The sequence below is a fragment of the Phyllobates terribilis genome, unplaced genomic scaffold, assembly GCF_046119375.1.
Source record: "Phyllobates terribilis strain yellow unplaced genomic scaffold, ASM4611937v1 Scaffold_3__8_contigs__length_932513732, whole genome shotgun sequence".
Classification (NCBI taxonomy): Eukaryota; Metazoa; Chordata; class Amphibia; order Anura; family Dendrobatidae; genus Phyllobates; species Phyllobates terribilis.
Window position 1 is genome coordinate 577,593,941 of NW_027362763.1, and position 12,951 is coordinate 577,606,891.

A 12,951-nucleotide genomic window follows, 5' to 3' on the forward strand; every position below is an offset into this window, starting at 1 on the left:
TTGGTCCTTGGACCTCTAAGTATTTTTGTCTGTTTGTCTTTTTGCTCCGCTACAACTTCTGCTAGGAGGTGTCCAATTTTGTCCCAGTCCTTAGTACTTTTAGGGACCCCTCCCTTATATCTATAGGTCTGCGTTCAGACTAGCTGAGGACGAAGGCGGGTCTGTTCACAAGGAACAGGTTGCCCGCTGCATCGTAGGGAATCAGCTTAGACCTATTGTAGGGTCAGTTTTCCTATCTTTCCTTAGCTCTTGTAGCAGATCATAACAACGTGGAGTAGGGCCTCATAAAAAAATGTTCCCATTAGAAAGGAGCTGGCCTCCTATACTTTTAATGCCCATGGACTAAGTGTATGGGCTGACAAACGTTTACCCCTGGGGGGTATATATGAACATACTGTATAAAAAATTTTTTTTACGGGCATCATAAACACCCTTTAAAAAATTATGTAGGTGTTGCATCACGGACCACGGTCACCCTTGTGATATGGTGGTGGAGGATGAGGAGAAGGAGAAGGACAAGAGCAAATAGCCAAAATCAGGAAGCATATACCCATGTGTGGGTGTGAAAATGTGCATGGGAATACACCTCCCAAGAAAAGACACTGGATTTGAGTTTATGTTATGCTGCTATCATTCGGTGGTGTTGAGAAGTCTGGCCCAATCCAGCCCTTGTTCATTTTTATAGGAGTCAGCGTGTCAGCATTTTCAGTTGACAGGCGGATGCGCTTATCAGTTATAATTCCCCCAGCGGCACTAAAAACCCGCTCTGATAAAACGTTGGCGGCAAGGCAGGCCAGGACCTCCAAGACAGAGAGCCAGTTCATTCCACGTATCCAGCTTGGATACCCAATAATTATAAGGCACAGCGGAATCACGGAGGACGTTGGTACGGTCAGCAAGGTACTCCCTCAGCATCTTCCCAAACTTTGCACTCCTTGTGAGAGTACCCCACGCCTCAGGGCCTGTGCGATGGGAGGGTCTGAGAAAACTCTCCCAGAACTTTGACAGTGTTCCCCTGCCTCTGCGGGATTGAAGTTGTGTCTCTCTCACCTGTATTCCTTGGTTGTCCAATGAAGTGTGCCCTCTGCCGCCGGCGTTTTCAGATGGGAATTTTTTTAATAGTTCCGCAACAAGGGCCTTCTGGTACTGCCGCATTTTTGTAGACCTGTCTGCCTCAGGAATAAGAGATATAAAGTTCTCCTTGTAGCGTGGGTCTAGAAGTGTCACCGACCAGTAATGACTATCACCCAAAATTTTGAGAACGCGAGGGTCATGGGAAAGGCAGCGTAACATAAACTCAGCCATGCGTGCCAGACTACTAACAGGCAAGACTTCTGTGTCCTCACCAAGAGAATGACTGACCATGCTCTCCTCCTCCTCCTCTCTGTCCTCTGGCCATCCACGCTGAACAGACGGTATGACAGCTGTGCAGGTAGTACCGTATATAGTGCATGAAACTAGCTCCTGTCCTTCCTCCTCCTCCTCCTCATTGTCACTCAATCCACAGTGGGATGAGATGAGGCTTGGCTGTGTGTAATCACCCTGTATGGTTCCTTGCTCCATCTCATCATGCTCCGTCTTCAATGCATCCTCTTTGATTGTGAGCAGAGAGAGTTTCAGAAGACTGAGAAGCGAGATGGTGAAGCTAATTATGGCGTCATCGCCGCTCACCATCTTGGTGGAGTCCTCAAAGTTTTGGAGGATGGTACATATGTCTGACATCCATGTCCACTCCTGAGGTCTTATGTGTGGAGTCTGAACTGAATACCGGCAGCCTTGTTGATGCTGGTACTCAACAACTGCCCTCTTCTCACAAATCCTTCCCAACACTTGCAGTGTAGAGTTCCAATTCGTGGGGACATCACACACCAGTATGTGAGCCGGAAGCTGCAAACGCTGCTGAAACACTGCAAGGGCGGCGGAAGCTGTAGCTGACTTTCTAAACTGGGCACACAGGCGGCATACTTTAACCAGCAGATCCAGCAGCTCCGGGTAGGATTTGAGAATCCGCTGAACCACGAGGTTAAGCACATGGGCGAGGCATGATACGTGTGTGAGCTCGCCTCGCCTCAGAGCCGCCACCAGGTTCCGGCCATTGTCACACATGACCATGCCTGGCTGTAGGTTCAGCAGTGTGAGCCACAGATCTGCCTGCTCTTTCAGAGCTGTCCATAACTCTTCAGCATTGTGCGGTTTTTCACCTAAGCATATTAGCTTCAGCACAGCCTGTTGCCGCTTGGCCAAGGCAGTGCTTCCAGCTTGTGACTGATGTGGTCATTTCGGAGATGGAGGCTGAAGAGGAGGATGAGGCTGAAGTGCAGGAGCTGTAGACCATGGGGGCAACCCTGATTGACCTAGGGCCCGCAATCCTTGGCGTAGGGAGGACATGTTCCGTCCCAAGGTCCGACTGGGTCCCGGCTTCCACTATGTTAACCCAGTGTGCTGTCAGCGAGATGTACCATCCCTGCCCACAAGCACTTGTCACGTGTCCGTGGTTAGGTGGACTTTACTGGTAACTGCGTTGTTGAGGGCACGGCTAATATTTTGGGACACGTGCTTGTGTAATGCGAGGACGGCACACTGGGAGAAATAGTGGCTGCTGGGGACCGAGTACTGAGGGATGGCCACCGCCATCAGGTTGCGGAATGCTTCCGTCTCCACGAGCCTAAAAGGCAACATTTCGAGTACAACCAGTCGTGAAATGTGAGAATTTAGTAGTGTGGCCTGTGGGGCGTTGGCTGCATATTTGCGCTTGTGTTCCAAGGACTGGGGTATGGACAACGCTGCGCTGGGACAAGGACATGGATGTGCTTCCCGATGCTGCTACTTGAGTGTGCAAAGACAGGTACAGGGCAGGAGGCATCTTCGCATGCACCATGGACAGGGGATTGGCTTGCATGCACAACAGCGGAAAAGCAATGGTGCCACCCGCAGACACTGTTCCTGGACCCTGGGGTTCGGCCCACAAAGTCGGGTGCTTTGCTGCCATAATGCCTGATCATGCTGGTGGTGGTCAGGCTGGCCGTTTTGCCACCCCTGCTGATGCTGACCTGGCAGATGGTGCAAATGGCCTTTTTGGGGTTATCGGCAGAGTCTTTAAAAAACAATCAGACTCGGGAAGACCTACCAGTTGTACTGTCAACTTCCTTCGTGTTGGTGTTACTGGGAACGGTTGCATGCCTTCTGTCTGCGGCCACCACACTGCTTCTTCCTGCCTGTTGGGGTGCTCTGCCTCCCTCCCCCTGTGTGCTGCTGTCCTCGCTCTGCATGTCCTCCTGGCAGGTTGGGTCAGTTACTATATCATCCACCACCTCGTCTTCCACTTCCGCACCCTGGTCCTCCTCCTGACTTTCTGGCAATTGTGTCTCATCATCGTCCACCTCTTGTGACATTTTCCCACCGTCACCTTCGTGTGACCGTGGCTGCTCAAATATTTGGACATCGCTACATGCGATCTCCTCTTGCCCCGCTTCAAGTGGACCGGGCGAAAGGCCCGAATCTATAAATGGAAAAGTAAACAGTTCTTCAGAGTGTCCAAGTGTGGGATCAGTTGTCTCTGGGTACTCGGCATAGTGGGAGGAAGGAGGATCAGGGTGAGGAATATGTGGTTCATACTCACGGCTACTGAGACTTGACCGTGTGGAAGACAGGGTGGTGGTGGTGGCTAAGTGACTGGAAGCATTATCCGCTATCCAACCAGCAACCTTTTGACACTGCTCTGGGTTCAGTAGTGGTGTGCTGCGATCCCCTAGAAATTGGGACAGGAACGTCAGACGAGAAGATGTGGGTGTTTGTTGTGGCACAATTTTGGCTTGCCCACGGCCTTGTCCTCGGCCTCTGCATGCACCATTACCATCACGTCCAGTTCCTCGTCCCTTGTCACGTGCCTTGCCCATTTTAAATGGAGGACAGTATCTTCCACGCTCACTTCAAATGACTGAGTTTGTAGCGAACTTATATGTGATCCGTGTGATGGAGAAAACAGAGTTTTAAATACCTGGCCTGTAGGTAAGTAGTTGAACAGCAAACTGCTGTGAATTGCTTCACTGACACACTAGAGCAGGGGTCTCAAACTCGGCTGGGTATATGGGCCGCACATGGAAAAAATTTGAATTTGGGGGGCCGCATTCTTGTTCAATGTGACATTTTTAGTGATACCATTTTTTTGTATACACCTTTTGAACATTTTTGCCGTGTTTATTTTTTTATGGCTTGGGTCGTTATGGATGTGGCGATAATAAACGTGCACTTTTTTGTGTTTACTTTAGTTTACATATAAAACAGCATTTTTAGTGCCCAATATTTTTTCATGCTTTATTTTATATTTTATTTTTTTTACAATTTTATTTCCCCCAATTGGCCACATACAGTAATATTGTCTTACAATTAGCATCATATAGTAATAATGGAAAACATCTTGTAGTAATGGTCCCCATCTTGTACTAATGTGCCCCATCCAGGTCCCCATCCTGTGGCTATGTGCCCCATCCAGGTCCCCATCCTGTGGCAACGTTCCCCATCCTGGCGCCCATCTTGTACTAATGTGCCTCATCCAGGTCCCCATCTTCTGGCTATGTTCCCCATCCAGGTCCCCATCCTGTGGCAATGTTCCCCATCCAGGTCCCCATCTTGTGGCTCTGGTCCCCATCTTGTGGCTCTGGTCCCCATCTTGTGGCTCTGTGCCCCATCCAGGTCCCCATCTTGTGGCTATGTGCCCCATCCAGGTCCCCATCTTGTGGCTCTGTGCCCCATCCAGGTCCCCATCTTGTGGCTCTGTGCCCCATCCAGGTCCCCATCCTGTGGCTATGTGCCCCATCCAGGTCCCCTGTTGTGGCTATGTGCCACATCCAGGTCCCCTCTTGTGGCTCTGTGCCCCATCCAGGTCCCCTCTTGTGGCTATGTGCCCCCTGTGCTGTTCTTCACACACATAAAATAGAAAAAAAAAAGATGATTCTCACCTGTCCTCCGTTCCCTCGGCGGCCTTCCTGCAGATGTGGCACGCAGGCACCACAGAGTCCGACCCCTTGACGATCCCGACCTGGTCCAGGAGGAGCCGCCGACAGCAGCGCTGCATTGCCGCACAGAGACAGTCTCCCAGCACAGCATTTTCAATGTCAGCCGCCGGCCAATCAGAGGCCAGCAGCTGACATCTGCATATGGCAATGACGTCATACTCGCTGCTCCGACACGCAGATATCAGCTGCTGGCCTCTGATTGGCCAGCGGCTGGCATTGGAAATGCAGTGCTGGGAAACAGTCTCTGTGTGGCAATTCAGCGCTGCTGTCGGCGGCTCCTCTTGGACCAGGTCGGGATCGTCAAGGGGTCTGTGCCTGCGGGCCGCATGAAGCAGCCTCAGGGGCCGCATGCGGCCCGCGGGCCGCGTGTTTGAGACCCCTGCACTAGAGGAAATTTTTAATGGAGGCCAGAAATGGCAGTATTTTCTGACAACGTATATGTGATCTGTGTGATGGAGAAAACAGAGTTTTAAATACCTGGCCTGTAGGTAAGTAGTTTGAACAGCAAACTGCTGTGAATTGCTTTACTGACACACTAAAGGAAATTTTTAATGGAGGCCAGAAATGGCAGTATTTTCTGACAACGTATGTGTGATGCGTTTGACGGAGAAAACACTGTTTTAAATAGCTTGATTTGTAGCGCTGTAATATGGAAAGGACCTGGCTGTATTCTGCAGTGCCGCCAAGCAAATGGCGCAGAAAAACTGCGTTCTCTGGATTGCTTTTTAAGCAAATAATAAGGATTAAGATCCAAAAAAAAGTATTCCTGGCCCCTGAGACCTGGGCATTTATATAGAAATATCTAACAGCAGCAGAAGGCAGAATTGGAATGGAGCCTCTTGTGATATATGCACTGCAGTCTGCTATATAAACTGCTTGCCTATACACTCTGCCTGCCTGATATCTCGGCAGATGCATTAGTCCTCAGAAGGACTGCTTGTTAAGATGGGTATGTGTAATGTTTTCTCCCTACAGTACCTAATACACAAGCAAATATATACCTGACGCAACAGCAGCTCTCCCTACGCTGTTTGATCCGGAGTGAATGTGACGAGCATGGCGGCGCCAGGTCTGATATAGACCTGATGACGCTATGCGGCCAGCCAATCACTGTAATGCCCACAACCAACATGGCTACGGCATTACAGTGCATGGCAGGCAATCTCAGCATGTTCACTGGCTCTCTAAAGAGCGCCAAACATGCAGGGAGGGGACCCGAGATCCCGCCCGAGCAACCCGGAAATACTCGCCGAGCACCATGATGCTCGGGCGAGTACCGAGTAGTGGCGAGCACGTTCGCTCATCACTAGCTGGCACGGGGGAGGGTGGGGGTAAGGGGGGCGAGTCATTCCATGTGCTCATCGGAGCAGAGACTGTGATGAATTGCTATAACAGTGGGGGGTCTGTTGAAGACCTCCATGCTTATCATTGCGGAGCTCCTTTAAAATCCAGCATGTGGCTGAGCTTCAAAGGAGACCGTGATTTTTACTTTTTACAGTAACGTTGTGACACAAGCACAAACAGCTCAAGCAATTAGACGATCTCAGCTTTGAGTCCCCTGAGGGGACTATTAGGCTGTGTGACCACTATGTGTTTTTTAAGCGTTTCCAGTGAGATGCTCGGGCGAGCACCGAGCAGTAGCGAGCATGCTCGCTCATCACTAGTGCAAACCTGTTCACGGCCCCACGCCGAGGCAAACTCACACACGTGCCTTGCATAGCTCACGTCTTCAATCTGGTGGTACAGGGATTTCTCCGCCACTATCCCAGCCTGGATAAGCTGCTTCAGAAAGTACGGAAGCTGTGTGCTCACTTCCACCATTCACATCGATACATTGGTCTCTCTCCATGCCAGTTAACAGGTTGATCTGTCATGTGCCGACGCGTGTTAGCCTTCAGGTGCCTCACAGGAATTCTTGCAGTGTGGAAGGAAATGCACTCTTTATTATTAGTGTGGAAGGAAAAAATTAACATTTAACTTTTTTTCACAAAATTTTTACTTTGAACCCCGATTTTTTTTTTCACAAGGGTAACTGGAGAAAATGGACTTCAAATTTTTTCCGCTGAAGGAGCTACTGTACATAGCGGCGTGTTTTTTGTGGGACAAGATTTTATTTACACTTGACTTTTTGATCGCGTTTTATTCCACTTTTGTTTGGCGGTATGATAAAGCATATTTATATATATATATATATATTTTTTTACTGTGTTCACTGAATGATTTAACTAGAGGGACAGTTTGTAGGTCAGGTTTTTCTGGACGCGATCCCAAATACGTGTACTATTTGTGTACTTTTTTATGTTTATTTTTGTTATTACATAAATGAGTAACATTTTTTTCTACAATTTTATTTCTAAACTCTTTTATTCTTTCCCAGTATGGGACATCAAATTTCCACTGACTGATCTCTGATCTAATACTCTGCAATGCTTTTGCATTGCGCGGCATTAGAACAGTGCAACGCAGGCAGGGAGGAGCTGTGTCAGCTCCTGGTCTGAGCAGGAGCTACCAGACCACCGTCCCAAGCTGACCCCACGGCCATCTTAAAGCCCGGGGTCACCATGTAGAGCATTAGCACAATGCATTCACACTCACATTGTGTCGATGGGAGCACAGAGGGAGCTCCCTACCTCTGCGATGCCCATCGATGTTGCTGTCACTATTAACACCAGGGTTAAACGCCTGAGATCGGTGCTCTGGGGTCACCATGGAGAGCATTAGCACAATGCAATCACACTCACATTGTGTGGATGAGAGCACAGAGGGAGCTCCCTACCTCAGCGATGCCCATCGATGTTGCTGTCACTATTAACAGCAGGGTTAAACGCCTGAGATCGGAGCTAACACCGATCGTGGGCGTTGCTGCAGGGTGTCAGCTCTCATATAGAGCTGACACCTGCACTTGATCGTGGTGGCACTCAGGTTGAGTCCGCATGATCATCAGGAAGTATAAGTACGGCGGTTTAGCTCTGTACATACACAACGCATGTCGGAAATGGGTTAATATAATGAGTCCCAGATGGCAATCCACATAACAGGCCACACATAGCCTTCTCTTTGCCATTGCAGTGGTGCCAGAGCACACCCTTTCTCGTTGGCCTGCCACCGCAGCACACCCTTTCCCGTTGGCCTGCCACTGAATCACACCCTTTCCCTTTGGTGTGCCACCAGAGCACATCATTTCCTAGTGGCCTGCCACCGGAGCACATCCTTTCCCATTTTTTCACATAACCCTCCATTCAATATAAGGGGACCCATATAGCCCTCCATTATAATATGCCCTACATAGCCTTCCCTTTAATATAATGGGATCCACAAAACCCTTAATTTAATATAATGGGCCCCACATAGCCCTAAATGTAATAAAATGGGTCCCACATAGCTCAGTATTCAATATAATGGGCCCCACATTACATATAGCTTTACATATAATATAAAGGGCCCTACAAAACCCTCCATTTAATACAATGGGCCCCATGTAGCCCTGAAATTATTATAATGGGTCTCACAAAGAACTCCATTTAATACAATGTGACACCCAGTACAGACCAAAAGTTTGGACACACCTTCTCATTTAAAATTTTTCTGTATTTTCATGACTATGAAAATTGTACATTCACACTGAAGGCATCAAAACTATGAATTAACACATGTGGAATTATATACTTAACAAAAAAGTGTGAAACAACTGAAAATATGTCTTATATTCTAGGTTCTTCAAAGTAGCCACCTTTTGCTTTGATGACTGCTTTGCACACTCTTGGCATTCTCTTGATGAGCTTCAAGAGGTAGTCACCGGAAATGGTCTTCTAACAATCTTGAAGGAGTTCCCAGAGATGCTTAGCACTTGTTGGTCCTTTTGCCTTCACTCTGCGGTGCAGCTCACCCCAAACCATCTCGATTGGGTTCAGGTCTGGTGACTGTGGAGGCCAGATCATCTGTCGTAGCACCCCATCACTCTCCTTCTTGGTCAAATAGCCCTTACACAGCCTGGAGGTGTGTTTGGGGGTCATTGTCCTGTTGGAAAATAAATGATGGTCGAACTAAACGCAAACCGGATGGAATAGCATGCCGCTGCAAGATGCTGTGGTAGCCATGCTGGTTTAGTATGCCTTCAATTTTGAATAAATCCCCAACAGTGTCACCAGCAAAGCACCCCCACACCATCACACCTCCTCCTCCATGCTTCACGGTGGGAACAAGGCATGTAGAGTCCATCCGTTCACCTTTTCTGCATCGCACAAAGACACGGTGGTTGGAACCAAAGATCTCAAATTTGGACTCGTCAGACCAAAGCACAGATTTCCACTGGTCTAATGTCCATTCCTTGTGTTCTTTAGCCCAAACAAGTCTCTTCTGCTTGTTGCCTGTCCTTAGCAGTGGTTTCCTAGCAGCTATTTTACCACGAAGGCCTGCTGTACAAAGTCTCCTCTTAACAGTTGTTGAAGAGATGTGTCTGCTGCTAGAACTGTGTGGCATTGACCTGGTCTCTAATCTGAGCTGCTGTTAACCTGCTATTTCTGAGGCTAGTGACTCGGATAAACTTATCCTCAGAAGCAGAGGTGACTCTTGGTCTTCCTTTCCTGGGGCAGTCCTCATGTGAGCCAGTTTCTTTGTAGTGCTTAATGGTTTTTGCAACTGCACTTGGGGACACTTTCAAAGTTTGCCCAATTTTTCGGACTGACTGACCTTCATTTCTTAAAGTAATGATGGACACTCGTTTTTCTTTACTTAGAATTTGTATTATGGCAAGAAAAAAAGCAGCTAACAGTCTATTCAGTAGGACTATCAGCTGTGTATCCACCTGACTTCTGCACAACACAACTGATGGTCCCAGCCCCATTTATAAGGCAAGAAATCCCACTTATTAAACCTGACAGGGCACACCTGTGAAGTGAAAACCATTTCCGGTGACTACCTCTTGAAGCTCACACATGATTAGAATAAAAGGCTAAAAGGATACAACTTATTTGCAAGAAACAGACTTGATAAACGAGGAGGTGTCGCATTGTATGTTAGAAAAGCGTATATCTGCACAGAGATTGAAGCTTCAGAGACTGGGAGTTCTGTGAAAACTGTTTGGGTAAGAATACAAGGAGAAGACAACGGAAAGGACACCATTGTATGCATTTACTACAGGCCACCTCGGTAAACTGAAGATATGGATGAACTCTTTATGTATCAAATGACCAATTCTCCAAAAATATGACGTAGTGGTTGTGGTGCCCCTGGGGGTTCGATCGCCACAGGGATACTGCACCTCTTTAATGTGGTGTGGTATCTCTCCTTCGAGGTAAGGATGGTGCAACTGTCAGGACCCCACCTCTGCATCCAACACCACACTTCTCCCACCTGTAGGGGGGGCTAATAGGCACCAGTGTGCTGCCCCAGCCGGGATAGGAGGAGATTGGGGAACCAAAAGCTAAGGGGAACCATGTAGAGGGTGAGGGTGTAGGACGCACATGTAGGTTACACTTAATATTTCATATTTAATAACCGGGCATCTTGGGCTTATGGTCTTTTGATTGTGATCTTCATCACTGAACATGGCTTTCTGTGTGAACCTGCAGTTGATGGGAACATGGTCCTCGTACTCTGGCCTTTAGTCGAGGAGCGGGTTTGAGTTAACGGCTGTCTCTACCTGGTCAAGGTCCCAACCCAAGAAGGCCTGGAGCTGAGGAGTCTAGCTCCACCGCAAAAGGATCCCAGGGGGATGCAGACGGAGCAGTATACGCCACCTGTCCTCGCTATTCTGGCTTAGTCAGAGGGATTCCGGCTGCAAGAGGGGTACTGGCCCCCGACACCCGACTTTGCTACTTCACGTCCTAGTCGGGAAAGCCTGGAAGGCTCAGTGGATCCCTCTGGGTAACAGACGTAGCAGAGTTGCCACCCGTACCCTTGTTCTGTGTATAGTCCAGAGGGAGACCCGGCCTTTCTACACACACACGGACAAGAGAGGACTCAGTTTGAAGTCTAGGAGCACTCTGGTGTGGGGTCGTGACTAAAGCACCTGAACTGCTCGGAGGTTGTCGGACCCCCGGTCCTGGTGGCTGCAGAGCCCCGTGAGGAGCAGGGAGAAGCCGTGCAGCTGCATGCTCTACCGTGAGTAAAAACCCTGGAAGTAAACCCCTATGGCCTCCGGTCTCTTTATTTCTGCACCGCACAGCACCAGAACTCCTCCACTACGACTTCCTCCATCCGCGTCTCTGCCCTGAGGCCCTGCTCCGCCTGTGGGGAGTAGTATAAACTACGGCTGCCACAACATCCCGCCTCAGAGGACTGCAGCAGCGCTGGTGGCCATCACCAGATACCACAGGTGGCGTAGTCGATAGCAACCACTCAACCCTGATAGCCCATTAACTTTTATGTGACGGCCCTGGGCACGGAGCTGGTCCTGGCCACGACTGCCTCCCCAACATCTGACCCGGCTCCGAGTACCCCTATTCCCAGGGAGGGCTGTGAGCGTCACATGGTCATGGGAGATTTCAACTATCCAGACATTTGTTGGGAATCTCTCTCAAGTAAAACTAACAGGTCAAGCAAATTCTTATCCTCTCTTGCTGACAACTTTATCTTCTAAAAGGTAGGGGAGAAAACAAGGGGATCTGCTACTTTGGATCTAATCCTTATAAACAGGGAGGAAATGGTTGAGGAGGTAAAGGTGGCTGGGACACTAGGAGGCAGCGATCATGCTATTATAGAATTTTGGATAACTAGAGGAGGAAGACATGTGAAGACTCAAACTTCAAGGTTAGATTGCAGAAAGGCAGATTTTAAGCAACTCAGAAAGAGAATAAGAGGGATCCAATGGCTGGATGTCCTTAAGGACAAAAATGTCCAGGAAGGATGGGAAATTTTTAAAAATGAGATTCTCAAAGCACAATCGTTAACAATCCCGAAAAGTAGGAAGAATGGGAAGCATTTAAGGAAACCAGGATGGATGAACACAGAACTTAAACACATAAAGAAATGTTTATCAAATGGAAAGAAGGAGGCATATCTAAAGAAGATTATAATGCAGTCTGCAGAACCTGTAGGGCACGTATCAGGTTAGCTAAAGCTGACAATGAATTAAGGCTTGCAAGAGGTGTCAAAAGCAATAAAAAAGGATTTTGGGGGTATGTCAAAAGTAAAAGAAAAGTCAAAAATGCTATAGGATTTTTACAGGATGAGAATGGTGAAATGGTAAGAAAGGATGTTGAGAAGGCCGAACTTTTTAATTCCTATTTTGCATAAATTTTCTCTCAGAAAAAAAAATGTAACATCAACTGATCTTCACTGTCCTATTAAAGGAATAGAAGAATCCAGGTTATCTGTAAACAGAGAGATTGTGAGGGAATATTTAGCTAACATAAATGAGTTCAAGTCTCCAGGTCCAGATGAATTACACCCCAGAGTACTGAAGGAGCTTGTAGAAGAAATTTTAGAACCACTCTCCATAATCTTTGAAAATTCTTGGAGAGCAGGAGAAGTCCCAGAAGACTGGAGAAGAGCAAATGTTGTTCCTATCTTCAAAAAGGGTGTAACGGGTCTGGGAGGCGGAACCTCTGAGCTACTATACAAGGGGGCGGTCCTTGTAAGGGAGCGGGTGGCGACCAGGGAAGACGGGCAGGCAGTCACAGCAGGTGACCGGGACAGTCTCTGAGTGAACGGGCTGGAGGTCACGGCAAGTGACCGGGGCAGTCTCTGGATGAACGGGCAGGAGGTCACGGCAAGTGACCGGGGCAGTCTCTGGGTAAAGGGTAGGTACGACCTGTGATGGCAGAGCCTCCAGGTAGGCTAGCAGGCAGATGGTTGATGTGTGCTCCCAGGTGAGCAAGCGAGAGTCTCTGGAATGGCAGGTGGTCACAGCACGTGACGGCGGAGCCTCCAGGTAGGCTAGCAGGCAGGTAACAGGTGTGCGCTCCCAGGTGAGCGGGCAGGAGTCTCTGGAATG